This window comes from Cyanistes caeruleus, chromosome 1, assembly GCF_971803275.1.
Source record: "Cyanistes caeruleus chromosome 1, bCyaCae1.hap1.1, whole genome shotgun sequence".
Taxonomy (NCBI): Eukaryota; Metazoa; Chordata; class Aves; order Passeriformes; family Paridae; genus Cyanistes; species Cyanistes caeruleus.
Window position 1 is genome coordinate 47,527,379 of NC_141701.1, and position 27,773 is coordinate 47,555,151.

At 44.8% G+C, this 27,773-nt stretch overlaps 2 long non-coding RNA genes across 3 annotated transcripts in view; one reads left to right on the top strand and one right to left on the bottom strand.

The window, feature by feature from the left end:
• Nucleotides 1–25: 25 nt before the first annotated feature.
• Nucleotides 26–27,773, top strand: part of LOC147655479 (uncharacterized) — a 58,307-nt gene continuing 30,559 nt past the window's right edge. For both annotated transcript variants that reach the window (XR_015287256.1, XR_015287253.1), the window contains exon 1: nt 26–267. This is a non-coding gene — a long non-coding RNA (uncharacterized LOC147655479). The remainder of the gene's footprint in view (nt 268–27,773) is intronic.
• Nucleotides 8,797–12,769, bottom strand: LOC147655480 (uncharacterized). Its single transcript, XR_015287261.1, has 2 exons — nt 12,668–12,769; nt 8,797–11,209 (listed from the first exon to the last, which is right to left on the bottom strand). It is a non-coding gene; the product is annotated as an uncharacterized LOC147655480 (long non-coding RNA).

Sequence of the window (27,773 nt, forward strand, 5' to 3'; positions counted from 1 at the left end):
CTTATTACCCCCCCGCTCCTCAACCCTCTTATCTCAGCTGTGTACAAACTGATATGGTACTTAGCAGGAAAGTGACTGGAAATTAAAATAACTTCGTTCACCAGAGGTTATCAGCTGGATATCTGTCATCATCAGTTTGTACAGAAAGTCATCTGCGGCAAAGGGCTGGACTAGAGCAGAGCCGGGCTCTCGGCAGCCGGCAGGCATGAGCCCTCCCGACAGAAACCGAGCCCAAACCTGCTGATGCGCGGTGCTGTCGCTCCTGGGGTAGGCACGGCTTTTCTTTCGGTCTTTCCACGCGAGGTGGACGGGAGGTGAAGAATTTGCAGTGCCGGGGGTACGGTAAAACACTGGCTGTAGCGATCCGCTCTGCCGGCATTGGTGAACTGATTGTGACTTGGAAGTTTACTGCTCGCGTTAATTTTTGTGGTATAGCGCGGCAGGGGTTTGATCGGAAAACAATCGCTCTCCCGAGAGTTCCTTTATTAAATGGTATGATTAAAGGTGATACTTCTTCCTTGTCGGTTGTCTCTAAATAATATCGTTAAATAATATCGGTCACCCTGCCAGGCTAAAGTGACTTTTTTTCCTTTTTACTTTTAGGTGTACTTTAGTGAGTGCAGTATTAAATAGAAAATAAGACTTTGCAAGCGAGGGCAGCGATTTGTTTTCTGCCAGGCTCGTCCTCCGATCCTAGCTTGAAACGTAAAACATTTTTGCCGTGGCTTTTACCTGCAAATGTGAGACAAGAGCAGTGGGAGCCGCGGGAGTCGATGCCCACGCCGCTTCTCCCCAGCTTGGGTTTCTGTGCTGAAAAGCGCCGAGCTTTAAATCCCGCGTTCCCTTTCAGTCTTTTGGATGCCCCTTCTCCAGCTAAACACGAGGGTATTTCAAACACGTGTAAAAGTGGATATAAAACGAGAAATACCGTGAGGGTTTTTTTTTTTCAAGCACCAGGCTTTTTTTGCTGGGAGAGGTTTGCCGGTGCTCACCCATGATGGGCGGTGGGGAGCCCGGCCGGGCCCGGAGGGTGCCTGCCCGAAAGGTGAGGATGGCTGGGAAGAACGGCAGCGTTGGCCTGGCAGGCGCCTCTTTCCCTGGCTCCAAAGTGACCCGTGTTTTACACTCAGGCGCCTTGGTTTTTTTTCCCTGCCGATTAGCCTGTTTACGTTATAGCCGGGCAACAAGCTTGGTTTTATTTCCTCCGATAAACACGATAAGAAAACCCGACTTACACTGGGACCAGCGTGGGAAACCATTCCCAGTTACCCCGTTCCTCTCCATTCCTTTTCGTTTCGGGTTTGCTGTCGAATTGCTCAAATCCTAGACTCCTAACTCTTCGTGACGTCACTCCTTTCCCAAATCCCTCTCTGCTGACGTAATTTTCACCCCGGGGCTCCGGCAGGCTCTCGGGCATCTCCTGCACCATGCCTGGGTTAGGTACCGGCACTGCGTGTGCAGGGACACTTTTGAGGGAAGACACCGCCGGGGAGGAGGTGCCAGCGAGGTGACCATCGCTCCTGGTCGTTGTGGCCAAAGAGGGAAGAAGGCAGATCGGGGTTAAAAAAAAACTTTCGTATCCAATTAAGGCAAATTCCCTCGCGGGCACTTCAACCTCCCAAAAAAGGGTTGGGGGTAAGCGGTGTGCAAGCGCAGAGCTGTTGCTCCTTCCCCCACTCTCGGGTCTCTGCAAACGTGATTCCTCGCTAAGGGTGCACCAGGGAGGAGGGGAAGGCTCGGTCTGGCCGCACCCTCGCTGCCCCTCGGCGCGGACAGTCCCGGCAGCGGCGGAATTCGCCCGCCGGGTCGGGCCCCGATGCTCCCGTGGGGGCCCGGCGGGTTCGGCTGCGAGGGGTCACTTCGGTGACTATCGCAGGCTGGAGTGTATTCTTTTCCGAGACGTGTTTATGTAACTTAATGTACTTTAGAAACTGCTGGGGAGTTTAGGCCGGGCTGATAAGCGCCGCGGTTATTACGGGCGACGTGCCGGCACCTCTCCCCCTCTCTTCTCCCCTTCGCTTATCCGCGCTACTTAAAATATACTTTTATCAAGGCCACCCCACGATATGAACTGTTTCCATTGTCCAGCGGCTGTGACATTGAAGCGAACACATCGATCGGGGCACCGGCGGCTCTCGGGAGCGCTCAGCCCCGAGGGGAGCTGCCCTCCGGCCGGCTCCGAGCCTCCCGCTGCCGGCTCAGGCTCCTGCGGCAGGAACGGCGCTCGGAGCAATCCGCATCCGCCGGGGAAAAGATGGATTGCACAGGGACAGGGGCCTTTGACATCACCCACCACCTCCGTCTCGGGCCGGGTGGGACAGCTCGGGGAGCTAAGGGTAGTGGTCAGCCAAAATGACCCCCAAAGCAGCAAGGTCCCGTACACACCACTGCGCGGGCAGGGGCGGGCACGGTGAACGTGCCCTTTGCCATAGATCAGATGTGTCCCATGGTGAGGACGGACCCCCAAACTATCCAGGATGAGGAGGGATTATTTTTTCTTTCCCTGGAACTCCTAACGAAGGGCTGCCGGGTGTTGCAGGGGTCCTCGCGGGTCGCAGACTGCAGGCTCTGGCTCCCGTGGAGCAGGACACCCTGACCCGGCTCACGGAACCTTGCCCGCTCGGCTCCCCCCACAGGCTGAAACCGTGCCCGACGGCGGGGAGAGGGACAGAAAGATATTTCCCGAGGCAGTCAGCGGCCTCTTGGTCACTGGTGACCTGCTGCCGCGTGCTTTTGGGTGATTTCCACGGTGTCTTTCAACACTTGACGCTCAAATAAACATCAGGCAGCAGAGAGCCCGCACGGACATTTATGCAGTGTGTATCCAAGTGTGTGCTTTCTGTGTGGATGGGGTTTTTTTGTTGTGATTTTTTTGTTGTTGTTACTGTTGATTTTTTTTTAAATGATCTGCAGCTTCTTTTTATTTGCCCTCCCTCCAGTCTCTGTGGTCCGGCTGGTTAATGATTTCAACCTTAATAAAGAAATGAATAAATAAACCCAGCAAAAGGCGCGGAGGAGGCTCCTGTTGCCGCGTAACCTGACTCCCGGAGCCGGCGGTACCCGCACGCCGAGCCCCGCTGGGACGGACACGGGCGATGCCCTCCAGTTCTCGGGGTGAGCGGGAGGCAGACGGAACCCACGCAGCACCCAAAAAAACACCATTGAGCTGCTTCTGTCCATACACGTTTTGTCTCTTTCCAGCACATACATAGGGACTTTGAAAGTGAGTTAAGGATTACTTTCATTGTTCCTCGGCCGTTTTAAAGGTTTTGAGAATCGGTGACTAAAATGGCCTAATTCTGACCCTTTTATCAACGGGCACCTCAATGCCCTTGCTACAAAGCGCTGGGACTGTGTTCCGCTTACTGCTTGCGGCGACGAATATTATGTATTATTTTTAATCGCAGCACCCCTTTCTGCGCACAGCTGTGGATAAATCAAGTACCTCGACCCCGTGTGCGAATCGCCTTTCACACCCAGTGAAAGAATCCGTTTCGAGACAACAAGGGCAGAAGGAAAGGCCCCCACCCTGGCTCCCGCCGCCCCATCGAGGGGAACGGGGGGTGGGAGCCCCGAAGCCTTCCCGGGCCGGAGCCGTGGGGATCACTGTCCGTTCCTGTCTGGGTGCTGGGGAAGGCTTTCAGAGCTCTCTCCTGCTGGATCTGGCAGGAAAAGCCGGGGAAGAGTTTCTTGCTGCGAGAGGTCGTTGTGGGAGAGAGCCGGGAGCGGCGGGGCATTGGGCACGGCGGAGCCGCGCTTCTCCTCCGCAGCGCTTTAAAGCCGGGCTTCTCCTCATCCTCCCCCCGCTCCCTTATCAAATATCGGATATCAAATCCGACCTGCAATTAGCTATCCTGCCTCCGCCCCCTTGCCCGCAGCACAGAGTTAATTCTTTCTCACTTAAGCCCACCCCTCCCAAAAGAACTCCAACAAAAACTAAACTAATCAAAACACCAACAAAAAAACCAATCAAACAAAAATCATCACCGACTATTCCCTGGGACTGTTGTCGCCGCTGCCGCACACTGTGAAGGAAATACCGCTTTATGCATGCACCGAAACCCGTCGGGATACCCCACACACAGATGTCTTCTTACTTCTCTATCCAGGAAATAAAATAAACCATCAGAACGGGTCACAATCTTCCGGTGAAATGTTTTCCACAGGTCAAAATAAATATTGTTCTCTTGGAAACATTTTTCGGGGCTAGCTCCGTTTCATACGTGTCCACGCCGAGCTCCGGCGGGGCCGCTCCGTTTCTCTTGGCATCGTGGCAACCTCTCGTCTTCCTTTTTGACACCTCTTTCCTCTCCATTTACCTGCCTGACCGAAATGTCTGAGAACACGCGCGAATAATAATCATAATAAACCCCCAAACAACGACATTCGTAATCCCAGCTAAGCGAACCGCTTCCCTCCATCCCAGCTAATCATTTTTTAACTTGCTTATTTTGTGTGAAATGTCAAATTTTGGGGACTTTGTTCCTGCTTGGAATGAAAGTAAATTTTTAAACGTTAAAATAATATCTTCCAGAGCGAGTCTGACCAGTTCTGTACGTGCGAGCGCTACTAGATTGGAAAATCAAATCAAAACAACCACATCACAGAATGAGAGATTTTAGAGTTAGCAGCTCGGGGTAATTAGATAGCCTATTAATAGCCTTGCTCCTCGCTGCTATTAAAAGTACGTGGATGGCTCCTGCCTCGGGAAGGTATGAGCAAGCATGCCACGGGAGGTAGGATGGAGACCGAGGAGATGGGGAGAGGTTTCCAACGAAGAGCCGTGTGCGGCCCCACGGGCAGGCAAAATGTGTGTACCCCCCTTGGCTCTGCCTGCCATCCCCGCAGACCCGGCCTTCTCCCTCCTTTTGATGGATGGAGGTGTCGGAGGGAGTCCCGGCCGGGAGGGAGGGACCCAGCCCATCGGCCCGAAGATAAGCGATGCTGCTAATTCACCTCCGGGGAGGCGACGCCTTCCTTCCCTTTTGCTTTTCTTACCCTGGGTGTTAATGGCTTGGCGGACACAGCCCTCTATTTGCAGTTAGAAGTATAAATATATACGTTCGCCGTGGGAATACCGCAATTTCCATTTCGTTCATGTAATCACTGCCAGTGTTTATCCATTTCGCCTAAGCCTCCACGACCAAAGAGGGTGTGCAAATAATCCGTACTTTTCGATTACTTTAGGAGAAGGTTGGGGTTATGAATTCGTTATTGCTGCTCACGTTGAATTTATAATTCAATAGTAAAGGACGCCAGTATCTGGAAACAGTAAAGAGAACAATTAAAAAACTGATCATCCCAAAACTATGTGATTATAATATATTGTTCCCCTGCTGTTATTAATTGATTTTAAGAGCTCACAGATGATTGAACTTTAAAGAGTCAAACGACTTTATTTTAATGCCAATTAGATGAGGAAGAAATAGTGTAGTCCACTATACATAAGGTTTTTCTTACTGTATTTTCTTACATTTTTTACATACACACATTGTAATAATTTCTGATTTATCTTTCTTGATGGACAAAATAGTCTTACTATTAAAGATGGAACACTGTAACAAAGGAGATAGGAGTAATCCTAATGTTACTGAGGTTTGAGGTTTCTGGGGTTTTTTTTGTTCTTAATATGGATAGTGTTAGCAGCCTTTTTCTGAAGTAAGCAATCCTCAGAGTAAATCAATGTGATATATTGAGTGACTACTGTTTCCAAGGGTTAAAAAAAAAAAACAAAAGACCTATGCACTTTCAACAATCTCTGAAGAAAATACCATGCAGGAGCAATACAGGATAACTTCAGAGAGTTGCTGGTAACATCCACCAGTAACCAGGTTGATAGCTGGATCTTACATTTAGCATTTGCCAGTGACAACCACACATAAGTTTAGGAACACACAACTTTAATGTTCACCTCTGAAAAAATAATCTAAAAACTGCCAACAACACAGTTTTAGTATAAATTTACATAGGTTATTTGCTTTGCAGCAGCACATTTTCATTGTAATGTTACTGTAGGTTGTTTTCTTCTGATAGGGTGTGTGAAAAGGGGCTTACGAAGAAGCTCGGCTTCTGTGTCTTTGCTCATTTATCCAGATCTAGGTCTAAGGCTACTCATTCAGCTGAAATTTGTCCTTGTTCATGATGACTTGAACATGGAGAGCCAATGCCACAGACTTCCATGGAAATACCTCTTGCAGAAGTAAACCTTGTCAGTGGATCACTTCTGCGGTTACCAGCAAGAATTGCAACTTGGCCCTTCAAGTCGTGGTTTCAACTTCACTAAACTGGCTTAAAGCAGATTCTTACACAAACTTCAGATGAATATTTGGTCAGCTAACACAGAGTTTTCTGCTATCACATCTTGGAAGCTGTTGGTCCCAAACAAACCTAATCAGTGCTAACTCAGCAACTACCATAGCTCCTGTATTGAACTCAACAAGTTCAGTAAAGGTAATGTTGGTGCTCTCATTTATTTATGTCAGGCTCGGTCAGGTTTAACAGCACCTCTTTATGGTACAGATGCCATGCCATTGGACACTGAAGATGGCAGATCCATTTCCATGGCCAGCACACCCTTATAAACTTACATTTCCTTAATTCTGGGGGCCACTGACCCCAGCAGAAAGGACAACCACGAGCACTGACATCAGTGGCATCTCATGGCGTCAGGGATAATTCCAACAGAGGTGGGATTGTCAGAGCTTAGGAGTGTTGGGAGATGAAAACTCAGCAGTGCTTAGCTGGCTGGAGGGCTTTTCCCTGCCTATTTTCAGCTTTCCCCCAAATGCCCCATAGGTGACACCCTATGCAGTGCCACTCCCCACAGACCACCAGCTGCTGTAGGGACACAGCTTTACATGCCACTACTTAAATCAAAGCGTTTCAGCTTCTACATTAAGCCAAACTCCTTCCCTCCAACATTTTTTGTATCAATCAAAACATTTCATTTTGTCCAAAATTAAGATTTTTGTGCTGTTTTTGAAGTATTTAGCCCGTTAAAGAAAATCACATTGGAATCAAATATGCAACAAGGTTCATCTCGAGAGGGTGGAAAAAGTGCTTTGTATTTTTTTTCACTTTTCTCAGTGAAAATCTGGCTCACATCTGGAGTGCTAGGAAAGGTCTGTCACTCCTGGACCAGAAGCCAAAACCTCAGCACCTCATCCTTTTTCAGCCACCAGAAACCATAGCAAAACCTCTTGTTTTCTCTGCGGTCAGCAGGCACAGAGAAAGCAACAACCCCTGAACTGTTTGAAACTGCTGCCTGTGCTCCGGGCTGAAGATTTTAAGCCTTTTTTTATTTTAAAGGTAGGGGCTTACATGATATTTCACACATGGAACTGGAGAGGGTTGTATTTCAGCCTGAAACCAGAATTTATGCTACACTCTTATTTTAGTTCCTACTGCCTAGGAGAATAATTACTACCCAAATCACAAACTGCATCTGTGACCAGTGGTCAGTTTTCAAATTCATTTGGTTTTGGTTTTCATAACTTCAACAGAATTGTTGAATGACATTTCCTTTAGCGGGAGTTTTCCAAACAAATTTACTTCATTTCTGCTTGCAAGAAGTGGAAAAAAACCATATTTTTCCTTGTGCCTGCTTGGAACTACAAGTACCTCTGAGGTCCAGAAGGTGACATATCTTTCACAAGTGATTCCTCTAATAGGCAAAGGGAGGAAAAACTAATTGTTGTGAGCTGTAGCTACCAGAAGATTAAAAATATTGTGTACTGAAATAAGTTAACCATTGCTCAGCATTTGGACTTGTGGAGCATAGAGCTGGCTAGGTCGAGCCTATGGAAAGAATTGGAAAGCAGATTCTCAGCTGGAAAAGGAAACCCCTGAATTTAATGGTGTTGGACCAAATGAACAGGAACAAACCTGGAAGACCTTGGCTGAATGCTAAATGCGAGTATGGACCCAAAACAACATTTCTTCCATGAGTGCACTGTTTAGTGGATTAAATTATTTTATCAGTCCTCTATTTGAAGGCAAAGACCTGCTGTGCAAAACTCCAGAAGTAAATAAAATCAAGTGATGGAGGACTTAAGTCTGATGGGAATTTTGATGAAGAAAGGCCTGCTCAAGTTGACCCATTTAATTAAAATGCAATAAAATGCAATTTCCTTTACATCATTACATGCTAATGTCAGCCTTAGAATCACAAATTTGTTGAAACCTGAGCAATATGGTTCATCTGTGCTTACCTCTTGGCAATAAAAAAAAAATGGGAAAAGATGATTTTAAGGAAACATGTTAATAATTAAAAATAAATTTGGTGCTCTAAATGAATAGTACTGACGGTACTAAAAAGGGCATTGACTTAATTATTTTTGTTGATGTCAATTATTCAGTTGTGAGCCATCAAACTATAAACTGGGGTACTTTATTGACTGCAATATATTCTGGATATGTGCCATACTATTCAAGAAAAACAATGCACTGCAAAAACAATACAGAGAAGAGGTAATTTGTACAGAGTTCATGAGATAATTATATAACCTAATTACAAAACTGACTCACTATGCCCTTGGTTCTATTTATTAGAAGAGAATTGAAGGACATACTAAACATACTCAGAGTCTAGGAATTTAAATTTAAATCCTGCCTGTACACCCAAACATCCAGGAACTGGAGTGATCCAGAACACAGATCGTGAGTCCCAAAAGAAGGATGCCTTGGTGTGGCACTCAGGATGCTGCTTCATTTTCCTGTGTGATGGAAATTAAACTACTGCTTCATTTTCCTGAGAAGTGCTTTGAAACTCAGTCAATATCACAGAAAAACTTTTAATGCTTTAATTAAAACTTTTAATGACACACAAAAGAAGCGTAATTAATTATTTATTTCAAAAGGTGACAGCAGTTTGAAATCTGCTCATGTCTCACAGGTACAAAGCTTCCAGAGAAATGCATCAGGAGCATTTCAATGCATGTGAAGGTGTTTCATGTTCAAACAGAAACAAAGACACAAGACATCACCAAGGCTTTGCACATGTCAGTCACTCACAGAGAAGCTCATCTAAGCACAGAAATGAACAAAGCCAAAATAAAAGTAAATTGCTGAATTAGCCAAAACAAAAGTAAGTTGCTGAGTTATTCTGTGAATTTTCAAGGTGTAGCTGCAAACTGCAACTGTTTGAACTCTTTTTAGATGTTTTTCCTTAAACTTTCAATGCTTTTTAAGCATTGTATAAAATATTTCCTTTCTTGATCTTGAGGAAACTTTATTTAATAAAACCTGGTTTCCCATCTCTTCTGATGTTTTTTTATTCTCAATTCACTGTGCATTTTGTATTTGAATAGATTTTAATGGGTGACATCTAACCATACCATAGTAAATTGTGGAGGAGGTTAGTATTCAGAATGATTACAAGGAGTATTTGTTTATAAAACAGGAAAAAACCCTCAGTGTCTCTTTATTTGTTTTTGTTAATGGTAATGCTGGCTCACATGCAATAATTTTTTAATGAGTGCTATGAGAACCTAGGAGGCAGAATAGCTAATGGAGAGCCTGGGACACCTGAGTCGTGTTTTGACTCGGGTAGGGAAGACATAATTCTGCATATTGAAAGGTACAATCCTGCAGCCCACTGGCCCTGGTGCAATCCTGGCTCCAGAAATCCTTTCCCCCTGCCAGGAAGGACTCTTCTGCCTGGAGGAGTCACTCCAGTGCCAGCACAGCAATCCACTGCCTTCTCCCAGTTCTATTAATGAAATTCCTTGTGGGACCACACTAGAAGAAAGACCATTGAAGTGATTACGATTAAAAATAGCTCTTCCTCTGCTCCACCCACAAAGAGTTTATTTTTAACTTCCATCACTTCAGCGAGCTGATTTAATCCCTGCTCTACACCAAGTTGTTTTGGCACTGCTGAGGAGGTGACAAACTGCAGGCCAGAGGTGGGAACAAGCATCTGGGGCAGGAGCTGGCTGCAGCAGCTTAGCTGGCAAAGGCAGTGTATCATGGGACTGTGGTGTGATAGTTCACTGCATGAACTTAAACTTTGCCTTTCCTGAGTGTTTTCATAGCCATGAAGCATCTCTGCTCCAAATTCCTAGTACAGGAGAGCTAGTCCAGTGTTGCTTTCCTACCCCAGCCTGGTTCATTCTACATCAGAGATTTACAGTCATGGGAGCTGTATCACTGAGAAATACAGTGTACACGAAGCCTCAGCTGAATCCCGAGGCTGGTATCCTTGAAGACATTTAGATAGTCAACTTGCAGGTAGTGGAAGGCTTAAATGGATGGGGTTAGGAGCAGGTATATGGTCAGTGACAACGTCTTGGCCACCTTGGCCACCAACAGTGGCCACCTACCCACCCACCCTCCTGGGTTTCTGCTCACAGACTTTTATGTTTGGCTTATATGCAAAGGATCAAGCTGTGTGTGGGACTCAGGACTGAGTAAGAATTTCTGGCAGCTCATTTGGACCATGATTTAGGATTCCTCCATCTTTTCTTAAAGCATGGACTGTGAGTCACATGCTGAAACCTTCTTTCTCATCTCTCCATCTTCCTGGCATTTTGTGGACCTCAGGATATGGTGGTGTTTGACTTCTTCTGTCCCCTGCCTGCAATTTTGGTCTTTTGAGGACTTGAAAGCTATGACCTAATATGAATTTTTGTCAACAGCTATGTAAGTAAGCACTTGGGTGAACCTGCATCGCCTTTAAGCAGCCAGAAAGGCATATAACATCTAATCTTATCCCTGTTAGGGCAAAAGAGTGTCCCTAGCACATTATTGACCAATGTGTTCTAGAGCAGAAACACTGCATCATGAAACCTATCCTACAGCTCCCTATGCTAAAAACAATTCTCTGACTGGCTCATGTGGGAAAGCATCACAGCATGACACCATCCAGAATACTCTAACCTCAGTGGAAGAAATACCAGTTCAGCAGAGTCTGGAGCTCTCCTTTAATGCCCCAAGTAACTCACTTCAAACATCACAGTCTGAGTTTTGAACCTCCCCCATGTTCTTCAGACTTTACTTTTTCTTCCAGTCTTGAACCAGACTAGGAATTTAGATGAGTTTCCTAATCATAACTGGCACTTCTGGCAGATTTAATACTTCGGTGTCAAGCCCTTCAATAAAAAGTTCTTGTTGGACTTCACAAACATAATGCATCTCTTCTGCTCCATGCAGGCTGTTTCAGTCCTCCCTGAGGCTGAGTCCCTGAGACCTTCTTGTAATGCAAATAAATCTAAAACAAAATAAAATAACATCACAATAATTCTAAAGTAGCACTTTCATGGCACTCTACCATATCTTGATGGCATAAACAAAATGCCAGCTGAAAAAGAAACCTTGAAAATAATCTAGCTCACAAAAGTATAGTTTTATGATGGAATGGGGAAGCCTAAGCTTGGCTGGACCATGTTGGACCACAGGGATCTCCAATCCTTCAAAAGCTCAGTAGAGCCTTAGTCCTTCATTGTCTGCAGAATCAGCCTTGAAAACATTCCTTCAAAGTCTCTCACTGGTTTCAACAACTTTACCTGTACTTGGAGTATTTTTCTCTTTGTGAACCTCAACCATGACCCTTTTGCCCTCACTTTGCAGAGGTGAAGAATCAAACAACCTGTACAAAGTGTATGGAATCTCCACACTCACTGTGGAGAGCACAATATATGGTATGTAAAAAGTTTAAAAAAAACATTGTACCTTCCCAGCAATCTTTACATATCCATTGAGCTGGAAGTTATTTCAGAGAATATTCATGCTACTTATAAAAAGCCATTATCAAAGTCAGCCAAAATTCCAACAAAAAAATGAAATGGAAGGGCAGGCAGGTAACTAATCCATTTTGAAGCTGTCAGGCTGTGACCTGAGGTATGTTTTCACAGGAAAGGCAAAAATGAGGTTCTTTCCCTAATGAGTAACAACACAGCGATTTAAATAGGGAAGGATAAATGACCAACATACGGTTGCTGCCTGCACAGAAAACATTCCCAAGAAGAGGACTGATCAGATGTAGTCACAGTGGATGGCTACAAACTGCCAGACAGGCAGTGTTGACTCAGAGCTCCCACTCCTGAGCTCCCTTTCTCGGTTGCAGCTTATGTAAAAGACTATAAAGGAGGAAAATCCATGGAATAATGAAGATGAATGCAATAAATAGACCTGAGCCTGTCTAGTTGTTTTAGTGGTTAATGCCACTAGAGAAACCCTGCAGGAGTTTAAGCAATTCTTAGTGATGAAGATTTATGAAGCCCTTTTAAAAACTTCATTAAGGGGTCAGAGAGATTTAAGTGGCCTCACAAGCTCTGCACTAAGCCAAGAGATTCACTTTGCAGAAACTCAGCCAAAGGCAGTGAGGACAGAGCTGGCGTGCAAGGGCTCTTCACACACTCTGGGAACAATGCTGAGGACCCTGTGCATCTGGGCAGGATAGCTTAATGCTGAAGTCCCTAGCAGGGTTGTGGCAACTAAGATGGTTAAAGGAAGCTGCTTAGCAAAAGTATTTCCTCTGAATAATGTTAAGGCCAGCAAGCCAAGTCTGTATACACTGCTCACATAACTTTCTTATTCCGGTTTCTCTCAGATTATCTGAAATATCATAAAGCTTTTTTTTTTTTTCGTTTTGTATTTGGGATGTATTTTCCTCCTTCAGATGACAAGTGCTGCCTGAAACCTGTCAAATCATAGCCTAGAATCTTACCTTCCATACTGATGCCTCCAAGGAGTTGTTTAGGACTGTGATTATTTAGATATAAATAGCAGTGCTCATTAATTTAGCAGTCACTCCCAGCTATGAAAATGCAAATTGAGTTGGCTTATTTGTGTTTTTGAGAAAGAAAGAAGGTGGTGTCGGTAGGTGGGAAGGGGAATATTCCCCAGGTGCTGCTGTTTATCACCTTTTTGTCTCACCCTGAGCCAGGGAATGTTTCATCTGCACCCTGCAGAGCTTTGCTGGGCTCTGTTCCATCACCACTGAGGTGGGTGTGCATCACGCACCTCGTGTAAAGTTGGTTCTTGGACTGACAGCTTGGGTCAACCCCATAAAAAATAAAAAAAATTCTGGACTTCTTTTTAATAGGTATGCAGCAGACTAAGCTCTGATAGCAGGCCAAGGCAGCAAACTTTGACAGAGCAAGAGATGAAGGCTGCTTTTGGAGCTTCACCAGTAAAACTAGTAAAACTACCACTCCCTTTGGCTTGCTGGAGCTGCCTGGCCATGGGGAAGCAGCCATGACAGAGCAGGCTCCATGATCTGTCACAAAATTCAGTACAAACCAAAGCAGCACATCTCCTCCAAAAGCTGTGCTCCAGCTTGACTGCCTACCTGAACACCCCCTGCTAGATACTTATCTCCTGATATTCAGTGCTTCTTATGGATTGTGGGAGGTGCTGCACAGCCTCAGTGCCTGGTGAGGAGGAGAGGAGCCAGGAGGAAAGTAGGTAAAAAGAGAGTAGAGCATGGAGAAAGGAAAACCTGAAAAATCTGCAGCAGGGAGAGAAATGTTGCACTGAATCCTCTAAGACCTCCCTCACCTCACATCCCATCCCTGAGAGCTGCCAGCAGCAGGCACTCACAGAAACCTCCTCCAAAAAGGCTGTTTATTATCCCCAGCATAATCTTGGAATCCCCTTGGAATCTAAATGCCTCCTGATTTTTTTCAGTGCTTTTTTTGGACAGAGAATCTGTCCAAATAATGGAATCAGCTTAACAACTAATTTTCAGGATTTTAAGGGAGCTTGTTCTTGCCAGCTCTCATTCAGGAATCCACTTTTTGCATTCACAGAGCTTAAAGCACCTGCTTTACACTAAATGAGGGGATAAATGGACCCCCACACTTGTGAACAGGGCTCCTCAATTAGGTTTTGTGGCAGAATGGTTCAATGGTTCTGGGGTAGCCTCTGGGAAGGCTTGAATTTATGAATGATTCTACAGGCAACCCTCTGCTGGAAATCAAGCAGTACCAATACTTCCCAAATAGATATCCAATAAATTATTTAATATTAATGAACTGCATACGAAATTTTGTCCACCATTACTTCCATCCTGCAGCTTCTCGTAAGTGCCTTACCTCATTATCCTCATTTGAATACAATAGTTTCTGATGTGCTCCTGAAGGTACCAACAAAGTCAGGAGGTGTCTTCCCATCTGCAGGGGCAAGCACAGACTCAGGAATGCGTGGATTACGATTATGGCTGGCAGGAAAGAGAAGCCTCTCTCATGACAGTGAGTCACAAGATTATCGCCTTGACAAGGAAAACTACAACAGAAAAGCCAATTGCATAATATCCCAAAGAAAGCAATTAAGTGGTTTCATTGACAGAGGCTTTGGATGAGCTACACACTACAAATAACAACTTCATTCAGGCCATTTCAATGACACGTGCTAGAGATAGGAAGAGCCGTGACAATTATGTTTTGCCATGGCATTTTGGGAAACTGGGGATCAGGAATTTTCCCGAAGTGGGAAGCTTGTTTGGCTCCCTGAAGACTGTGTTTTGATTTCAAGCACTGCCCACTATGCACTGCTGCCACATTTTTTGGATACCTTTCTTATTGCTCCCTTGACTGTAGGGTGAAGGGAGATTTCTGCATTAGACAAAGACTCTTCTGAGGCACATGCTAGAACAGTGGAAGGAATCTTCTCCAGACTTTCCATAAATACAGAGTTAGCTCACTGTATCTAAGTGCCTCAACATTGGAGGAACATTGTTCTTGCCCTACTGAGACTGGAGATATAGGGAGGCAAAGAGATGCTTCAGCACCCAGTGTCTGAGCTCCTGGGTACCAAGGTCAGCCCTGGGTGCTGACATTTGCCTACACAGCCCTGAGGTGCAGAGTGTTTCCTCTCTGATGCTCCTGTGTAGCTGCTATTGCTTGTGAGATGTTGCAATGGCTCAACTGGGAGAGTAAAGCTGGGTCTGGTGTGCAGTAGCCAAAGTAGGCAAAACTCTGACCTGCCTGGTTTAGGGTAATAGCAACTGTGGAGAGTAAAAGCACTTGGATGGCTTAACAACGGTGGCAGAAAACAAATTCACAGTGAAATTTACCCTGATCCTTCATCTGGAGCTATATCCCTGGTGTGTCAGAGTAGGAAACATCTGAAGTGACAGGAATCCATGAATCAGGTGGCCATTTTCCATTGTTACCCTGCTGTGGCTTTTTGGTTTGGTTGGGGTTTTTTTACACATACAAAACAGTAGAGGTCATCATTAAATTATTTAGGGACTTTTAATGATCCCAAATTAGCACTCCTAAACCTCCTGCTTGCTTCAGGTTTGTGAGTGAAACAAAAGATAAACCAAAGAAGAATGCAGTTCTGAGTTTCCTTGAGTCAACAGGATCTTTGCCAGCACTTGATTTTTTAAAATCTGGTTTCCTCAGCTGAAGCAGTCATGCAAAATTAGCAACCTCAAGAAGGAAAGCGTAAGCATGTGTTATTCCTGTTATACCCAAAAGTGGGTTACATTTCCCTTCAGTTCCCTCGAGCAAAACCTGAACACCTGGGAAGCAGTGTAATTTTTCTTTTTGTCTCCCTTTGATGAGACTTTAGAAACAAGTGAACTGCAAGTTTTGAGTGCTGTCACGGCTCTTACCTGGGGGCTGGCAGCCCAGCCACCTCATCCTTCTGCAGAGGGGAAGGAGAACATTGCTCTTTCCTTTCTCCTCCAGGTGGTAAGAAGCCACAGGGAACCACAGAGCCACGTCATCCTGGATTGCTGTGACCAGATTTATCAGGGAGCTTTTCTTCCTGGAAAGCAGAAGTGCTGTGGCTGCTCGTCTGCCTGCGCGTGTACCCCGGGCTGTGTGTGGGAAATGGGGTGGGCAGAACAGCTCCTGCCCAGCACAGCGCTGTGCATGGGTCCCCCTGCAGGAGACAATTACTTTTTTTGTGTGTATTCCACATATTAAACATGCAGAATGAAGAAAATTGGGAGTCATCAAAGCACAGTTTCCAAACTGACTTGGCTCTGGGGGAACATGGAGCACAAGCAGGACTAAGAGCATCTGCCAGCACCAACCACGTCAAGCTGCTGTGTGGCCCCAAGCCCCACCTGCTGCATTGTCTGGAAGGAAATTGAGTATTTCATGAGATGATGGGAAAAGTAAGTGAGTCTTCAGATAATGGACTTCAAATATACAGACTAGGCTGCTGCAAAGAGAAAAGGAGTTTTGTCTCCATTGACAGATGGAAGGTATGGGATCCACCAGCTGGATACTTGCCATCACCTGTGCTCTTAAAAGGAGGTTAAGCACTTTAAGAAAAGTCAAGATACAGCGAAAAAAGGATTTGGTGTCCCTTTGAGGTCCTTCCCAAGAGAATACCTCTGTGGCTCTTCAAATGTGTGATTATCTGCATCTGCCAGTGGACAGGGCAGTCACAGGGGAGAAAAGTTGCATTCCTCAAACAAATGATTCATTAAAAATCAGCACCCTGCTCCAGGAACCATCCACTATCAATGTTTTGCTTCAGACTTAGTCATGAAGCCAAGAGGAGTTAAAAAAGGAAGGACTGTGGCACAACAATGAAACTCTTTCAGTCATTAAACCCTACCAAAAAATACTGGCGAGTGCTGGAACGAATCTTCATATTTCTAGAAATTATTCTAGCTGTGGAAAATATAAACTGTGTCTTCCCTGCAGACACAGTCAAAACTAATCAAAATACTCCTCATAACACAAAGGAAATACCTCTGGGCTGCGATAAGGACTGTGAATGTAGCTCTTTTACGTCCCCACTAGCTAATAACAATAAGATGGACCGGTGGCACTGTTTTCAGCACAGAGATTAATAGTCAGGGAGAAACCGAGAAGGAGAAAGTACACTTTCAGTTTTCTTTCCGATGGCTAATTAAAAAGCCCATATCTGAAGGGAAATGCTGTGGAAATGAGAGCTATTTGGATGTGCTTTCCCCCATCTACTATCACTCTGCTTTGTGAGGAATGCTTTATTAACGCTAATCTCATCTCTGTGCTTTGACAGAAGTCGCAGTTTCCTTCCTTTGCAGCCGCTAAGGCTCAGTTCTATTACAGGGTTTGTTTAATGGGAGCTTTATTATTTTACTAAATTACCTCATCTTCTGGGAACAAACTTAACCTTGAACTACGAAGCCAAATGTCTTTTTAATGATGCAAGTCTGTTTGGAAATTGTGCTTTGATGACTCTCAATTTTCTTCATTCTGCATGTTTAATACATGGAATATATACAAAAAAGTTACTCTTTTCTGCAGGCCTTCCTGATCCACCATTTAAAATCAATTTGTTGCAATTATTAAGGTTAAGACTAGTGGGAACAAACATTCTTAATGGTATTCAGGCACCAGAGAGGAGCCCCTCGCATCACTAGAGAACCTATCTTCAGTAAATTGGAAAATTATACAGGACTGATACTAAAATACTCCATATTGAAATGTTTAAATTCTAAGATAATATAAATATCACTCCTACATGCATTTTGGGATGCAGCCTTCTTTTGCTGCTTTGAGACTCAAAGAGAAACTCTGAGAAACTTTGAAAAGCTACCATTAACCCACATGAGACAGTGATTTGATCCAGAGTTTATAGCCAGGCCAAATAAATGCAATTTTCTAGTACAATCTGTGGGATGGTGGATCTCTTGAATCCCAGGGAAGCAAGGATTTTGCTTACAGGACAATTGTCTGAGTACAGAGAGTAAAGCAGGGTACTGGGCCTATTTTGTTAACATCTGATGTACAGGAGAGGAATTACTGTGTTGGTTCCTGGTTGATTCCCTCCCAAATGCCTGTAAGTTGCTGCAAACCCACACAAAAGACTTTTTGACTCTAGAAAAATGTGTGTCTGTGTTTAGGGTGTGTGCACTTTGGGTACTTCTGAGGCTGTAGTGCCCCGAGGTCACCTCTGGGCAAAGCTGGGGGCAGCATTTTCTGTTTGTGTCAGACTTGAGTGGGAAGAAATACATGAAAATCAAACAGAAATACGCTGTTTGCTAGTGGGGTAGATACACTGTGATGACCTATATATTTAGGACTATTGTTAAAACTTGTGAACCTCTTTCCAATGTCTCCATTCAGAAAAGTGCTGAATTGTCCTGCATGCAGTAGGAGCAGAGGTCTGGGCGCTGCCTCCCCTCAGTGGGCTGTAAGGCCCACACAGCCAGGCACAGTTCCCTCTATGCTTCCTGGAGACACAGAGTGGCTCCAGACCTGCTGCATGTGTGCACACACATGTCCCTTGTCTGTCACCTGTGAGAAAAGGTGCAGGCCTCTGGAATGGTTAGGGAATCAGCATTGGAAATGTGGATCCCTTGGAAAAGTGGCAACTTCTTCCTAGCAACTCTGTGTCCAAGAAAAAGGAGTGTAAAAAAAAAAAAAAAAAAAGTTAAACATGGGCAGGTTGCAACACCAGAATAGCTCATCTGGGGTGCCAATAGGTTCCCAGGAAAAAAAAGGAAAAGCTACCAGGACCAGTATAAATTTATAAATTTATAAATCCATCATGCTGGATAAATTGTTCTGAGGGCTACAGACAGCATCTGGTGTCCAGTTGGGTTTTTTTTCCACATATCTGAGGATGTAAAAGCAGGGCTGTTGTGAGCAGGTCACTTCAAGCACAATTTTCATTCTCCCTTTCTCACCCTATGAAACAGTCCTGGCACATTGTGTGGAAACAAATTCTCTAGTGACAGGCACAGATTTGGCACTAGATATTTCATTTGTTATTAGACACCCAAAATCAGCTAAGAATCACCCAGAAAGAAACCCAGCAGTTTTAATACCTGTTTTTCTAATCCTCAGAAGTTGCAAAACTTTTGTCTGAGCTCTAACGAAGGGAACTGACTCTTCCCCTGGATACTCTCTTCTTCCAGATCCAATCTTCTACCATAACACATCCCAATCATTCAAGATCAAGCTCTTTATCCTTTTTCTTGGTGCCATGCCAATAAAATCACCTCTCATTCTCTTACTGTAGTTCTTTATACAGAGACTTCTGCACTTGCCCCAAGGAATGGTAGCTAGTTGACCTGAAAAGACCACATACAGCCAAGTGCTTCCCCACCCAGAATCTTTTTATTCCCTTCAGCTCCCCCATTCCTGTAATAGTCCTGGGTTCCCACATTGTTATGGGTCTCTGAAAACTCCTGCCCTACAAAGCAGGATGGCCAACTTTCCCCCAGGCAAGCTTTCATATGTGTCAAAAACTTTTCCAGATGAGAGCCATGGGACAACACAAGGCCGTGGGCATCAGAATGCTGAGGGAGGAGTTCTGGCAAAAGCTCATTGTTTGGGGAGAGCACACATTCCTCACTACTTTCCTTTGAGATGGGATGATTTGGATGTGGACTTGATACAGTGCCATTTAGCCATGTTAGACCAAATCTACTCCACCAGTTTTCTTCCCCCAGCAGCTGGGATTGCCCAGGAGCCCTGTGCCAGAGCAGCCCCAGTGAATTTCTGAGCTGAGCATGGAAAAACCGCTTGCCTTGCACAAGAGCTTCCCTTGGGCTTGAAAACTGCAGCTTGACCACCTCTGCTTTATTCCATCTCTGACTGTAGTGTGAAGACAAAATGCCCACAAAAAGCCACTGAAAGTGAAAACTATGTATTTCCTGCAGACATTTTACATGCTAAAAAAATATGTTTTCATATTTTCATCACGCTTTCCCTCTGGTTAGGTGCAAGTTTTACCACTATAATTTTATGTCACTGCTTGGAAAATCAGTTGACAGACAAGGTCCTGCTGTGTTACTAAACATAAACACTTCACCTTCTTGTTGTGTTAAGCCTTGGCTGTACTTTTTTTCACCAATATTTTTTTTTTCCTAATGGGAATGCAAGCAGCTGAAGCCCAGTAAGAAAACATGAAAATAGATTTCTAGGAAAGTAACTAAAAGGGCTTTAACAGCATGACAAGTTGCTTATCAAGAACTATTTTAGGAACGTGAGGAAATGAAACTTTGATGAGAGAGTTCCAAGAGGGAAGATTTACTGAGGAGCTGAGGGTTCAAAGCAGGATGACAGCACAGCTATCAGGAAACCTTCTCTGCACCTGTTTCTCCACCAGCTGCCTAACCATACTCCCCCTCCTTTCTGCTGGCAGCTGAACAGCCGAGATCTGCATCCTCTTTTGTACTAATCCGCTCCACCGTCTGTCTGGAAATGTTTGCCATCAACTCATCCCCTCCTCCTCCTCCTCCTCCTGAGCACAGTTTCTGATTTTAATGCCCAGCTGTGCTCCAGAGACCTCATATAAATCCAAGTCACACTCTTGGAGAGCAGGATCATAGCCTGCCTCAGTTTCCCATCTGTAAGAGGGAAATACATTACAGCTTTCTCTCCTCTGCATTGTGGGTACATTACCTAGTGAGGCACCAGGCTCCTCAGGCTGGGGGCTCCTTCCTTCATCTAACACCAAGTGGGCCACCTCAGCCTCATTTACAGGAGCTGTCCTGATTTAATGGTGCCCAAGGCACGTCTATCATACTGTGAATCAGAGCCCTTTTAAGGATGAAGTGCAGTCTTGCCCTGTGCCACTGCTTTGCCCACGGGCACTTTGTAAGGTCTTCTCCGAGCTGCATGGCTAAACTGTAGGTTTCACAAGCAGGAGTCTTGCCTTTCTCCTGCATGCTCTTCTGCTGGAGAAGTGCCTGAAACTCCCAAGACCCCAGAACATTGCACTTCTGCTCCTGTGCTGCGATAAGACAGCGGGAATGGATGGCCTTGCTCAAGTCAGCAGAGCATCATACAATGTCTTGCTTTCACACCAAGAATTGTTTTGGAGTCAGTTAAGGATGATGAGGTAAGATGCCTCATGACACAGGCATCAGAGAGGCTGATCTTGGGACGTGGTACACGGGACCTGCCTCAAGCAGGGTGGTGAAGAGTCACAGGCAGTTTGCAGAGGGAAGAAGACCAACCCAGAGGACCTGATGTGTTGTCCATTCCTCAGCCATGAAGCAGCGACACCAGAACATCTCTGCTTTGGGTGGTGAGGACCTTGTGCAGACCTTCCTTTGAAGAATGGGCTCACTATTTTGACATTATGTGTTACAGCAGGCAGAAGGGCAGATTTGGTTCCTGTCTAAGCATGGCCCAGAGAGTCTAGGGAAAGACCTAGGAGACTTCTCTCAGCAAAGTGCTGTCCTCCCTGAACTTGAATTATATCCCATAATGATGGATTTCAATAAGGGATGGCCCACATAGCACATAGCCAAGGACCCCATATCAATTTCCCAAGCTTTTCCTCCTTCCTAACAATGAGAAAACTGTTTTTAATGAAACTTATATATCAAGCTCACGGCCTCCTTAAAGAAAATTATTCTGATTTTAACATCCATGGCTGAAATGTCATTTTCAGCGTGTGAGCAACATTGAGAACAGAGCTCTCTGCAGCACATTAGGCTCCACTTTACTTAATTTCTTCTGCTCTTTTCCACCCATGTCCTCCCTTTGCTCACAGACCTTGCCCTGGTTGTTGGCTACTGTAGGGATGAACAGGTGGAAAGAGCAGGGGATTGCAGATGAGAGGCAAGACATGGGCTATGCACTTGGAAACATTAGTCAGACATGTATTTTCTGGTGTGGGATGACACTACAGTTTTCAGTAGACTGATGGGATTGCTGCTCTTGCTACTGTTATTGTTGTTGTCTCAGGAGCACCAGAGGATTCATCCCGAGTCCCAGGCTTTTTGGACCAGGGAGAGAGAGATACAGAGAGGTGCAGAGAGTGCTACACCAGTTTCTAGTAAGAGTTATATGTGCAGTGCCCAGAAATGTAGAACACTTAAATGTATGTAAATAAATAAGCACACACATTTTTTGCATTCATATATATCTTACATATAAGAATAGTGTATATACACATATATATATGTACACACATATCTGTAGATGTCTCCCACCACTGTACAGCCCTCTGGGAAGCAGTACTGTTCTCTCAGTGCCTGGCCACTGTGAACAGGTTTTCAGTGCCTCCCTTGCATTTTCAACCAGAAGAACTCTGTTCTTTTCTGGGGGGACCCCCATTTGGATGTTTTCTCCCAAATTTGCCCTAAACCAGGACAGACTCCCTATATTTTGTGGCTGTCATGCCCAGTCTCCCCGATTTGATTGCACAATCAAAAGCTGGCTTTGGCTGATCTCTGCTTTTGGCATCTCTTTGTGCCTGGACAGGGAGCTCGGCCTGTTTTACAGCCTGTTCCAAGCCCCACAGTGATGTCTTTTTTGACTGCAATGGTATCTTCAAGGCACCATGCAGCAGGCTTGCATCAATCCAGGCTGTGCTTTGAGCTGAAAAGGCAGACAGCACAGAGTCGATGTTATTCCATCCTCTGTAGAAAATTCCTGGTACAGCAAGGCCAATTCTTGAAGCTTTCACCCAACAAGCTTTGACCCCTTTTGGAAAGGCTGCCTTTTTCCTCTTCCACCTCTCTCAGCAAAAGGGCTGAGCCTATGCCAGTGCCGTGGCACCAGGGCACAGCAGCACTGCCCTGCAGCCACCCTGTGACTGCCTGACGGGGTCGGTCGGCGCTCGGGGCCGAGAGGAAACCCAGCACCTTTGCACATTGGAGCCGTTTACAATTACTTTTGTTGCTGATGGCGCATGTTTGGTTGTACTTGTTAAATCTTGTTAAACAGGAAACAGGTTTCGAGGCGAGAGGGTCCCGGAGAGTTCAAGCTCCCGCTTTCAAATGTTCTTACAAGATGCACAATTGGCACCGACTTACAGGAAACATTTAATTGGAGTCGGAAGGCGCTGGCTCCACTGACCTTGTATTGCATTCCTCTGGGTGCTCCTTTCACAATGATTTTCACCTATAGCTTGAATCAGTGATTTATTTATACCAGCCAATGGTGAGTCCAGCAGCACTGAGGGGCTGAGCAGACCTTGGATATGCAGTGAGCTGAAGGGAGGAGCAAGCAGCAAGGAACAGTCTTACGGCGGAGAAGGGGCTGCCGCAAACCCAAGAGTGACATATTTATGAGTCCAGTATCGGTTGCCTGCACTGATAAGCCACGGTCATTAAAGGAAGGAAAAGTCACCTTTGTGTATATAAAATATACAAGATTCATAGTCTGAAAAGACTTGACAGGAAAACATTAGGTAAATAAAGGATATCCCATAAAGCATAATGTGAAAATTAAATTACCTCATAAGGGAGGAAGGCTGTCTGTCCCAGCAGTGAAAGTGAGGAAAAATGAAATTCCTCTTTTCCATCTCAAAGCTGATTTGGCTTTAGGGTTTTGGGTGGATCTAGACACATTGTTACTGGTGTCTATAAAAAAAGCACTAATGTCCATTATGTCTGACTGGAAATGCTGCAGCTTCCCATAAATTTTCGCTACGTGCTCGCAAGGTGGTGAGAAGCATCTTAAGCATTGCTGCTTTAGGTGGCCAAATAACATAAGTACTATCTCAGATGCTGGACTTTCAATGTTATTTTCAGTTTTCAGGTCTCACTAGATTTTATTTTCATCTGACTTTGGGAGCTGTCCTAAATCACCTGGAAAACTTTTCTGCCCTCCTCCCCAGACATTTCTTTTCTGGTGAGTGAAACATATCCAGGATCCGCCTAGTTTTGATTTAACTGATCAGTAAGCCTCCAAAACTGAGGAAATGTTGAAATATCAGGGAGAGGCAAAAGGAGGGAAATCAAAAGGGTCCACTTATTACACTACTCAGCAAAAAAGATAATAGAAACAAAAAAAAGAAAAGAGAAAGAGGAAAAGAAAATTAATCCAGTATTTAAGAAGTCCATAATTTTAAAAAAAGCAAATTTTTTTAAAAAATCCATTTTTGCTGAATTAACAATTTCACAAATAAGAGGTCTGCTAGTGGCTGTCCCCATGGAAGGCATGCACAGCCCCTGACTTGCATACAGGTGGCCAACAGGAGAGCAACGTATGGCTTTGCAGTCTTTGCAGCAAATCCCTGCAGGTACGGCCCTCAGTTCCTCTGAAGTTCAAAACTGAAAGCCTCACTGATTCCCAGGGTCTTGTCACAAGGTTTTTGTTGGGAAGGAGCTGATCCAACCTGAACCAAGCCAATCTACTTTGTTACTCCAAACCCTTATCCTGAAGACACAATTCAGTTGTTAGGTAGACCCGAATCCAGATTGTAGCCACCATTAAAGTCAGATTTATTATTTTTCCCAACAGAACTCACAGATCAACAACTATTTATAAATGTAACTGTCAACCTTATTTCTCTCCCTTCATGGAAAAAGCCTGGGGAAAGTCACTTCACCAGTGTGCTGCAGGATTTTGGAGGGATAACTTTAGCAAATAGCACCAGTTCCTTGGGTCTCTGTTCCCAGGGACATGTGCCACAGCTAGTGGAAAACACATTTAACTTCTCTGGTGCATCAGACAAGCACAAATCTCTCTGATGAGGAGTTGGAGGCCCCGGAAGTGAGAGGTCCTTATTCAGCATAGCTTGCCTTTTGCACTGGAGGTTACATCAACACCTCTTCCCACCAATTCTTCTGTTCCAGATCTTTCCAGGTCTGGGTCATGTTGCTGTCACATGCCATTCTGACTGTGAAGTCCTTTGCTTCCCAGGAGCTGATAGTATCCTCTCCAGAGTACCTCCAGCCCTTCAGGACTCTGCATCAGGAGAATGTACTGAGTATTGATATGGGTGACCATTAAGTAACTGAAGGGAAGAAAAAGAGCAAGAAACGTATGCTGGGAAAACTGATTTCAATTGATGAGGGTGAAACTTGATTATGCTTGCAGACTAGTAGTCTAATGGCATCACTTTTGCACATCAATATCACTATTCAAGAATCAGCGTAAAGACCTCTCCTCTGGTTTTTGGAATGCCCATATTAGAGGCCCATGGTGTTAAACTTGGAAGTCTCTTTTCCAAGTCAAAACAAACACAGGACTTTCTTGGCAATGAATGCTGCTTCAGTGACCTCCATTGGTCTGGCTTTTACCAGACAGGGCATTCACTCTTCTGGAGCTGTCTTCTCTTTCCAAGTGCATGGGAGGAGGTCCCTCATCTCTACCATATATCTTCAAAAGGTGCCTCTGAGCAAGGCAATCAGTATCACACACAGGGTTGTGCTTAAGAAATTGTGACTAACGAAACAATAAATCACTGATTTGCCACCTCTGGAAATGCAGTTTAGTCCAACTCTGCTACCTTTATCCACAGCCTTTGGGGACATTCCTTTATTTTAAGGGGTTTACTTTCAAAAATCTGCATGTGATACCCCCATTAGATAAAAAAGGGTGATCCAGAAGAGAAAGCAGTTTTGCAAAAAGCCTGCCTGCTTCATTTCATTTGATTAGGGATTTTTCTCTTATTCACTCTTTTGCCCTTTGCTGATGTCTCTCTCTAATAAATAACTAGTCCACATCACTAAACCGCTGCGCATAACTCAGAGCAATTTGTTACTGTTGGCAATGTCTGTGCAGCGGGGGCCCAGGAACAGACCAGCATGGAAGCAGTAATACCTCCCACTCTTCAGGAGCATGATTTCTGCCTGATTACAGAAGGGGTCATTGGTAGGACAATGCATAGCAGGTCACATACGACTCCCTCCACACAAATTGTGTGTACTGCAAGATACTCACACAAGCTGCTTTACCCAGGAGTATCTGGCAGGAGAAATCAGCCCTGTGATGTCAACACCACAGATGAGTCAGGACATAAAAAAGCCCCAATACATATTCATACTAACTGAACACAATGGAAGTGTGTGAACACTTTATATAGCCCCGGGCCCAGAGGATAGCTTAAAATACAGAAATTTTTCTAGAAGCAATGATATAATGAATCCAGTAGTCCTAGGGTCCTTCCAAAGATTAGATTATAAACACAGTCTCCAAACAGTTGGTGAGCTTGTAACGTTAAGAGTCATGAACAGTTTTAACAGGAAATGAGAAAGGACATGGGGGCTTTTTCCCCTGCCCCTCATCTGTCTGTTCTTCATGAACACTGAGCAGTGCAAAGAGGACACTTTCCTGGTGTGGTTATTTTGATGCACCCACCACAAGATACTTATCTGGTAGTCAAGACACAGGGAGAGAGGGAGTTCCAGGTTCCTGCCTGGAATGGAAGACCTCAGCTGTTCTCTGCCTGCAAAAATATTTGAGGGTTAGCTAAGGGCATGTGGCACTATGCAGGTGGGGCACCTATGCTTTTTCTTCCCAGAAAGGTCATGAGGGTTGAGGGAGGAAGAACAGCAGCTCCTGGTTTGTGGAAAAAAATCCCTCATCCTCATACCTGCCAGCTGCTCCAGCTCAGCAGGGTCTTTCTGATCTTTCCTTTGTCTACACACTTAAGAGCACATAGTATCTAATGCACCTTTCCCATTGTAGCCACGTCCCTCGGGAGCCCTTTTGGATGCCAAGATGTGGAGGGAGGGAGGAAGGGAGGGAGCAGAGGGGACATTATTTCTGTACACACTCTGGTCTTTTGCTGCCAGTTAGTGGGTCTCTGTGGATGTTGGTACTTGAGCCTGGAAACCTTGGGGCTCAATGGAAGAGCATCAAATGGAAGTTGAAAAATAAGTCAGCAGGGCAACTGGAGGGCAACTGTGGTTTGCTGGGGCTGTAACATCTGGGCTCAGTGGCACCCACCGTGTGCCAGTGCTTTACAATTTCAAAGCTTTCTTATTTGTTTCTGTGGGAATTTAGGGGAAGTTTGCTATTTGCTGTTGGGTTTGTGTTTTTGTTTTGCTTTTTAACAAAGCACCTCTCAAAAGGGTATGCTTTCCAAAAAGGCATTGTTTAAGGTAATAATACAAGAGGGAAAATGGAGGATGTGAGGGAAGGCAAGAGAGAAGCAGAGCAGACAGAAAATCTCTGTAGTTGCTCTCAGTACAAAAACTCAGTGTCTATAGGGTGTGATGGGTTAAAATCAAGAGGGCCTCCAGGAAATTTTCAGACATATTTTATGGAAGGTCATTTATCCTGGGAAAAAAAATCCCAAAACCCCTCAGTTTCTTTCTTGAAATGTTATGTTGTTGTTTAAGAGCATAAGAGAGCCAAGCAAGGCAGAGTATCAGGCTCCCAGACCTCATGCCCAAAGCACAAAGATCTGTGGCAAACGGGGTTTTGGCTATGGCCACACTAATGACCAAAATAAAGGCCATGATGACCATTTTCCTGAGGGGGTTACAGGAGCCTTGAATAAAAGCCACAGATTACCTAGGACCTTCACTTACAGCCTCCACCACTTGCTCTTTGGCAGAACTGGTTTAATCATTTCTGAGGAGGCAAGAGGTAAGTTTTATAACTCAGATTGAGGAAATGAAGGTGATTTGAGCTGCTTGGCTCCAAATGCAACAGAAAGCAGAAAATGAGGGATGAAAGGAAAGGGATGAAAAAGAAGATGAGGGAGCAAAGAGAAATGCCAGGGCACACCATGACTCACTTTGTGAGCACAAGAGCAGACTTCCTGCCTGGCTTGCCACCACTTTGGCAAATTTCAGGAAGGGCAAGAGCATAGCAGATGGCTGTGCTGATGATGGACACTGCCTATGTCAGTCATCTGCAGGGGAGAACAATGCAAAAAAAGCCTCCAGTCTTTGATATCAAGCTGAAAGAAAAACTCTAATATCAGAAGGGACAGGCAAACATTACATCTTTCCCCATCCCTTTAAAGATTTGTCTTGATCAATCTATGATTAATGCTAATATGCAGGTACCTCAAATAAAGCACAAGATCCAGGTAGCCCTGCTGGTTACCAATTAATTGTATGAAGGCAATAACAGGCTTTACATGAGAGGCTGCTATTAAATTAAAATTATTAGTTTTACCTGTATAACTTATATTAATGACATCTTATTGGGCAAAAGGCTGAACCCAGGTAA